This window comes from Cheilinus undulatus, linkage group 13 (genome assembly GCF_018320785.1).
Source record: "Cheilinus undulatus linkage group 13, ASM1832078v1, whole genome shotgun sequence".
NCBI lineage: Eukaryota > Metazoa > Chordata > Actinopteri > Labriformes > Labridae > Cheilinus > Cheilinus undulatus.
Window position 1 is genome coordinate 243,417 of NC_054877.1, and position 8,858 is coordinate 252,274.

Below are 8,858 nucleotides of genomic sequence, written 5' to 3' on the forward strand. Positions count from 1 at the left end.
AGATGTGGTATGGCGCATGGTTGTTTAAATCCACGGTGCAAACCCAGACATGCCTCACTCAACAATTAGGAACAACTAAATAGCATAAATATGTACTGAATTTTACATTTTTGCAGCCTAAATTTTAGCCGTACCAGCCATAATCACATTTGTTGATTCAAGCTGTAGCAATCCAAACTTTTTTGTACCTGTCAGTAGTTAATTTTACACCAAATTCTCAAAAATACGTGCAGACGAACTAAAGGCACAGTGAGAAAATACACAAAATGCTGCAGTAAAAATGTGGTTGTCTAATTTTTGAATATTTTGATACCTTATGATATTGTTAGTTTTAAAAGTGGTTCTCTTAATCATTGCTAGATTACAAACATGTGAAAGTGTCTTTGGTCTTTTGCCCCACCAATACTAAATGTTCATAAAGCCATCATCCCGCTGGCGTGCCCGGCTGTGAACCCGTGCATGCATGTGAGCCGTGCTGTGCACAGAGTGTGGCGTGGACGGGTGCTCACTATTTTGTGATGGATACTCACAAGCAGCAGGAGATGAAGCTTTTGAACATTTCAGGTAAAACAGCACTTTCCCTGCACGTGCTCCTCTCCACCCCTACCCATGTAGGATCTGAGTATCTGCATGGATTCACACACTCCTGTCGAGCAACTTCATGTCTAATTTAATAGATATTCTGGTAGCATTCTTACCTGAAGCGACAGAACCTCAGTGTGCGAGGACATGGTTGAGAAGACTGAGCTTCAATCAGATATATCAACTTCCAGGAAATAATAACAGTATTTATTACATGTTTTTATGATAAACATGTACACCTAAGAAAAGAGCAGGGAGGCAGAAAGGCAGTCAGGTAAAAGATCTGTAGTTGTAGAGAGTCTAATACCTGAATACTACTTTGAAGGCCTGTATGAACTCTAGAATGAGTGTCCAGCTGAAAAACCTCAGCGTACACACCTAGCTGCACATGTTTCTGAACGTCATCACAGAAGAAATAGTTCAGTTTATTAGAAATGACTTCATTCCTATCAAATTTAGCTTGTTTGTTTTGTCTTTCATTTTGGGACTACCTCATGAGGACATAGTTTTTAAATAGTTCAGTTTATTAGGTTTATTTGTGTCAGGGACATGCCGGTAAAGCATTAGTTACACTTTTGAACTCTAGATGGCAGTAAGAGGCCATCGGTGTGTCTAACCTGCCTAAAACCAAAGAAGAAGAAGCGGAAACGGAAGTAGAACAACGAGGGGACTTGTTCAGCCTGAATGTGCGGAGAACTTTTACTCAGTAGATTATCTGACTAAACCACAGAATCCTCTGGAGTTAGTCCTCTTCCTCAGACCTGAAGATGTTCAACAGACAGACGAGTCTCTGGATGGGTGATGTATGTTTACACTGGCTTTATTCCTGTTAGCTGGGGTGGCTAACAGTTAGCTGTGTTAGCTGTTCCTTCAGTTAGCCTTAGAGCAGACCTGTCGGCTAATGTTCAGCAGTCAGTTTACATCTGTGCTGAAAAGAATCGTTTCACCTTTACTCGGTTCAACACATTACTGATTTTCATCATCGGCAAGTGAATGCAACACCAGCCATAATGTCCGCCATCCCCCTGCTCTGACAGATAACCTAGAAAATACCGGAAGTAATCATGGAGGCTGATTAATCCAGAACCCTCTGATTAATCCAGAACCATCTGATTAATCCAGACCCATCTGATTAATCCAGAACCCTCTGATTAATCCAGAACCATCTGATTAATCCAGACCCATCTGATTAATCCAGAACCCTCTGATTAATCCAGAACCATCTGATTAATCCAGACCCATCTGATTAATCCAGAACCCTCTGATTAATCCAGATCCATCTGATTAATCCAGATCCATCTGATTAATCCAGAACCCTCTGATTAATCCAGAACCATCTGATTAATCCAGATCCATCTGATTAATCCAGAACCATCTGATTAATCCAGAACCCTCTGATAAATCCAGAACCCTCTGATTAATCCAGAACCCTCTGATTAATCCAGAACCATGTGATAAATCCAGAACCCTCTGATTAATCCAGAACCATGTGATTAATCCAGAACCCTCTGATTAATCCAGAACCATCTGATTAATCCAGAACCCTCTGATTAATCTAGAACCATCTGATAAATCCAGAACCCTCTGATTAATCCAGAACCATGTGATTAATCCAGAACCCTCTGATTAATCCAGAACCCGCTGATTAATCCAGAACCCTCTGATTAATCCAGAACCATCTGATTAATCCAGACCCATCTGATTAATCCAGAACCCTCTGATTAATCCAGAACCATGTGATTAATCCAGAACCCTCTGATAAATCCAGAACCCTCTGATTAATCCAGAACCCTCTGATTAATCCAGAACCATCTGATTAATCCAGACCCATCTGATTAATCCAGAACCCTCTGATTAATCCAGAACCATGTGATTAATCCAGAACCCTCTGATTAATCCAGAACCCTCTGATTAATCCAGAACCATGTGATTAATCCAGAACCCTCTGATAAATCCAGAACCCTCTGATTAATCCAGAACCCTCTGATTAATCCAGAACCATCTGATTAATCTAGAACCATCTGATAAATCCAGAACCCTCTGATTAATCCAGAACCATGTGATTAATCCAGAACCCTCTGATAAATCCAGAACCCTCTGATTAATCCAGAACCCTCTGATTAATCCAGAACCATCTGATTAATCCAGACCCATCTGATTAATCCAGAACCCTCTGATTAATCCAGAACCATCTGATTAATCCAGATCCATCTGATTAATCCAGAACCCTCTGATTAATCCAGAACCATCTGATTAATCCAGATCCATCTGATTAATCCAGAACCCTCTGATTAATCCAGAACCATCTGATTAATCCAGACCCATCTGATTAATCCAGAACCCTCTGATTAATCCAGAACCATCTGATTAATCCAGATTCATCTGATTAATCCAGAACCCTCTGATTAATCCAGAACCATCTGATTAATCCAGATCCATCTGATTAATCCAGAACCCTCTGATTAATCCAGAACCATCTGATTAATCCAGACCCATCTGATTAATCCAGAACCCTCTGATTAATCCAGAACCATCTGATTAATCCAGATCCATCTGATTAATCCAGAACCCTCTGATTAATCCAGAACCATCTGATTAATCCAGATCCATCTGATTAATCCAGAACCATCTGATTAATCCAGAACCCTCTGATAAATCCAGAACCCTCTGATTAATCCAGAACCCTCTGATTAATCCAGAACCATGTGATGAATCCAGAACCCTCTGATTAATCCAGAACCCTCTGATTAATCCAGAACCATCTGATTAATCCAGAACCCTCTGATTAATCTAGAACCATCTGATAAATCCAGAACCCTCTTATTAATCCAGAACCATGTGATTAATCCAGAACCCTCTGATTAATCCAGAACCCGCTGATTAATCCAGAACCCTCTGATTAATCCGGAACCCTCTGATAAATCCAGAACCCTCTGATTAATCCAGAACCCTCTGATAAATCCAGAACCCTCTGATTAATCCAGAACCCTCTGATTAATCCAGAACCCTCTGATTAATCCAGAACCATGTGATTAATCCAGAACCCTCTGATTAATCCAGAACCCTCTGATTAATCCAGAACCATCTGATTAATCCAGAACCCTCTGATTAATCCAGAACCCTCTGATTAATCCAGAACCCTCTGATTAATCCAGAACCATCTGATTAATCCAGAACCCTCTGATTAATCCAGAACCATCTGATTAATCCAGAACCCTCTGATTAATCCAGAACCCTCTGATTAATCCAGAACCCTCTGATAAATCCAGAACCCTCTGATTAATCCAGAACCCTCTGATTAATCCAGAACCATGTGATTAATCCAGAATCCTCTGATTAATCCAGAACCCTCTGATTAATCCAGAACCATCTGATTAATCCAGAACCCTCTGATTAATCTAGAACCATCTGATAAATCCAGAACCCTCTGATTAATCCAGAACCATGTGATTAATCCAGAACCCTCTGATTAATCCAGAACCCTCTGATTAATCCAGAACCATCTGATTAATCCAGAACCCTCTGATAAATCCAGAACCCTCTGATTAATCCAGAACCCTCTGATAAATCCAGAACCCTCTGATTAATCCAGAACCCTCTGATAAATCCAGAACCATGTGATTAATCCAGAACCCTCTGATTAATCCAGAACCCTCTGATTAATCCAGAACCATGTGATTAATCCAGAACCCTCTGATTAATCCAGAACCCTCTGATTAATCCAGAACCCTCTGATTAATCCAGAACCCTCTGATTAATCCAGAACCCTCTGATTAATCCAGAACCATGTGATTAATCCAGAACCCTCTGATTAATCCAGAACCCTCTGATTAATCCAGAACCATGTGATTAATCCAGAACCCTCTGATAAATCAGAACCCTCTGATTAATCCAGAACCCTCTGATTAATCCAGAACCCTCTGATAAATCAGAACCCTCTGATTAATCCAGAACCCTCTGATTAATCCAGAACCCTCTGATTAATCCAGAACCATGTGGTTAATCCAGAACCATCTGATAAATCCAGAACCCTCTGATTAATCCAGAACCATCTGATTAATCCAGAACCATGTGGTTAATCCAGAACCCTCTGATTAATCCAGAACCCTCTGATTAATCCAGAACCATCTGATTAATCCAGAACCATGTGGTTAATCCAGAACCATGTGGTTAATCCAGAACCCTCTGATTAATCCAGAACCCTCTGATTAATCCAGAACCATCTGATTAATCCAGAACCATGTAGTTAATCCAGAACCATCTGATTAATCCAGAACCATCTGATTAATCCAGAACCCTCTGATTAATCCAGAACCCTCTGATTAATCCAGAACCCTCTGATAAATCCAGAACCCTCTGATTAATCCAGAACCATGTGATTAATCCAGAACCCTCTGATAAATCCAGAACCCTCTGATTAATCCAGAACCATGTGATTAATCCAGAACCCTCTGATTAATCCAGAACCATGTGATTAATCCAGAACCATCTGATTAATCCAGAACCCTCTGATTAATCCAGAACCCTCTGATTAATCCAGAACCCTCTGATTAATCCAGAACCCTCTGATTAATCCAGAACCATCTGATTAATCCAGAACCCTCTGATAAATCCAGAACCCTCTGATTAATCCAGAACCCTCTGATTAATCCAGAACCATCTGATTAATCCAGAACCCTCTGATTAATCCAGAACCCTCTGATTAATCCAGAACCATGTGGTTAATCCAGAACCATCTGATAAATCCAGAACCCTCTGATTAATCAAGAACCATCTGATTAATCCAGAACCCTCTGATTAATCCAGAACCCTCTGATTAATCCAGAACCATCTGATTAATCCAGAACCATCTGATTAATCCAGAACCATGTGGTTAATCCAGAACCATGTGGTTAATCCAGAACCCTTTGATTAATCCAGAACCCTCTGATTAATCCAGAACCATCTGATTAATCCAGAACCCTCTGATTAATCCAGAACCATCTGATTAATCCAGAACCATCTGATAAATCCAGAACCCTCTGATTAATCCAGAACCATCTGATTAATCCAGAACCATCTGATAAATCCAGGACCCTCTGATTAATCCAGAACCCTCTGATTAATCCAGAACCATCTGATTAATCCAGAACCCTCTGATTAATCCAGAACCATCTGATAAATCCAGTACCATCTGATAAATCCAGAACCATCTGATAAATCCAGAACCATCTTGTTAATCCAGAACCCTCTGATTAATCCAGAACCATCTGTATAATCCAGAACCATCTGGTTAATCCAGAACCATCTGGTTAATCCAGAACCCTCTGATAAATCCAGAACCCTCTGATAAATCCAGAACCATCTGATTAATCCAGAACCATCTGATAAATCCAGAACCCTCTGATTAATCCAGAACCCTCCGATTAATCCAGAACCCTCTGATTAATCTAGAACCATCTGATAAATCCAGAACCCTCTGATTAATCCAGAACCATGTGATTAATCCAGAACCCTCTGATAAATCCAGAACCCTCTGATTAATCCAGAACCATCTGGTTAATCCAGAACCCTCTGGTTAATCCAGAACCCTCTGGTTAATCAAGAACCATCTGATTAATCCAGAACCCTCTGATTAATCCAGAACCCTCTGATTAATCCAGAACCATCTGATTAATCCAGAACCATCTGATTAATCCAGAACCCTCTGATTAATCCAGAACCCTCCGATTAATCCAGAACCCTCTGATTAATCTAGAACCATCTGATAAATCCAGAACCCTCTGATTAATCCAGAACCATCTGATTAATCCAGAACCCTCTGATAAATCCAGAACCCTCTGATTAATCCAGAACCATCTGGTTAATCCAGAACCCTCTGGTTAATCCAGAACCATCTGGTTAATCCAGAACCATCTGGTTAATCCAGAACCATCTGATAAATCCAGAACCATCTGATAAATCCAGAACCATCTGGTCAATCCAGAACCATCTGGTCATTCCGGAACCATCTGATCAATCAAGAACCATCAGATCAATCCAGAACCATCTGATCAATCCAGAACCATCTGATCAATCAAGAACCATCAGATCAATCCAGAACCATCTGATCAATCCAGAACCATCTGATCAATCCAGAACCATCTGATAAATCCAGAACCATCTGATTAATCCAGAACCATCAGATTAATCCAGAACCATCTGGTCAATACACAACCATCTGATCAATCCAGAACCATCTGATCAATCCAGAACAATCAGATTATTCCAGAACCATCAGATCAATCCAGAACCATCTGATCAATCCAGAACCATCTGATCAATCCAGAACCATCTGATAAATCCAGAACCATCTGATAAATACAGAAACATCTGATAAATCCAGAACCATCTTGTTAATCCAGAACCATCTGGTTAATCCAGAACCATCTGATTAATCCAGAACCATCTGATAAATCCAGAACCATCTGATTAATCCAGAACCATCTGATAAATCCAGAACCATCTTATAAATCCAGAACCACCTGATAAATCCAGAACCATCTGGTTAATCCAGAACCATCTGATAAATCCAGAACCATCTGATAAATCCAGAACCATCTGATAAATCCAGAACCATCTGATAAATCCAGAACCATCTGATAAATCCAGAACCATCTGATAAATCCAGAACCATCTGGTTAATCCAGAACCATCTGATCAATCCAGAACCATCTGATTAATCCAGAACCATCTGATAAATCCAGAACCATCTGATTAATCCAGAACCATCTGATTAATCCAGAACCATCTGATAAATCCAGAACCATCTGGTTAATCCAGAACCATCTGATAAATCCAGAACCATCTGATAAATCCAGAACCATCTGATAAATCCAGAACCATCTGATAAATCCAGAACCATCTGATAAATCCACCTTCAAGAGTTCGAGCCTCCAGAATGTTCTGTTGATAGTTTATTAATCCAGAGGGAAGGTCCGTCTGTGAAATCAAGAGGTCTCCTGTAGTATTAACGTGAAATAGAAAGTTGTCTTTACCAAAGCACCCATAGCAGAAACACCATGTATCTATTATGACTTTAGGTGAATGAACTGTCTTTTCATGTCTCTAGCTGGATCCGTACATGGATGAGAGCTTTGTCAGTAGCAGATAACACCATGTATCTATTATGACTTTAGGTGAATGAACTGTCTTTTCATGTCTCTAGCTGGATCCGTACATGGATGAGAGCTTTGTCAGTTGCAGATAACACCATGTATTTATTATGACTGTCTTTTCATGTCTCTAGCTGGATCCGTACATGGATGAGAGCTTCGTCAGTAGCAGATAACACCATGTATTTATTATGACTGTCTTTTCATGTCTCTAGCTGGATCCATACATGGATGAGAGCTTCGTCAGTAGCAGATAACACCATGTATCTATTATGACTTTAGGTGAATGAACTGTCTTTTCATGTCTCTAGCTGGATCCGTACATGGATGAGAGCTTCGTCAAGCAGGCCTTCAGTGCTATGGGGGAATCACCCTTTGGAGTCAAGATCATCACTCACAGGATAACTGGGTAGGAAATATGTGGCACTAAATACGCTCTGAGCTCATTGCCAGCTGCATTTACATGTGGATTCTATTTAGCAGCACTTTCTGTTTCATTATATATTCTTAAATTTGTAAAAAGCAAACATGAAAATCCTTGCATTTACTTAGATATGTTGTGAGCAAGGCTGTCAAGAATTTCCATACTTCAATCCTTCTTGAAACTGTTTTCTATAAAAGCTATAACAACATTGGTTATTTTATGTTCCGTGGTACCAAACAGGACCAGGTTCTGATGGAAGAACTGCAATGCTGTTCAAGCTAAAGCCGTTGTGAACAGAGAACACAGTGGTTGGTTCCAGGTGGAGAGGTTAACCCTGGTCCTTTCTAATGAAGTGATATCCAGATATTTTATTTTCTGGTAGTTTCACACAGGTTTAAGAACTGAGAAACATAACTCCTCACAAATACACAGGGTTAAATTTGTTTGCTGTACAGCACTAGCAGTATTTGGCCCTGTTACAGCAGCAACATGAACCTTCCCTAACTATAGGACTGTCGAGCAGACTAGACTCATGTCGACAGCTCTCTGCCTGGTAGCTGTTTCATCCCTGTTTTCCTGGATCTAGCTGGTGCTGCAGACAGCAAATGACACTGGAACTGGTTCAGTAATCTACATAAAACCTTGTCTGTCATTGACATGATAAAGATTTGGATGATGGAAACCCAAAGGTTTTTGTAAATGTAACACGTTGATTCAAG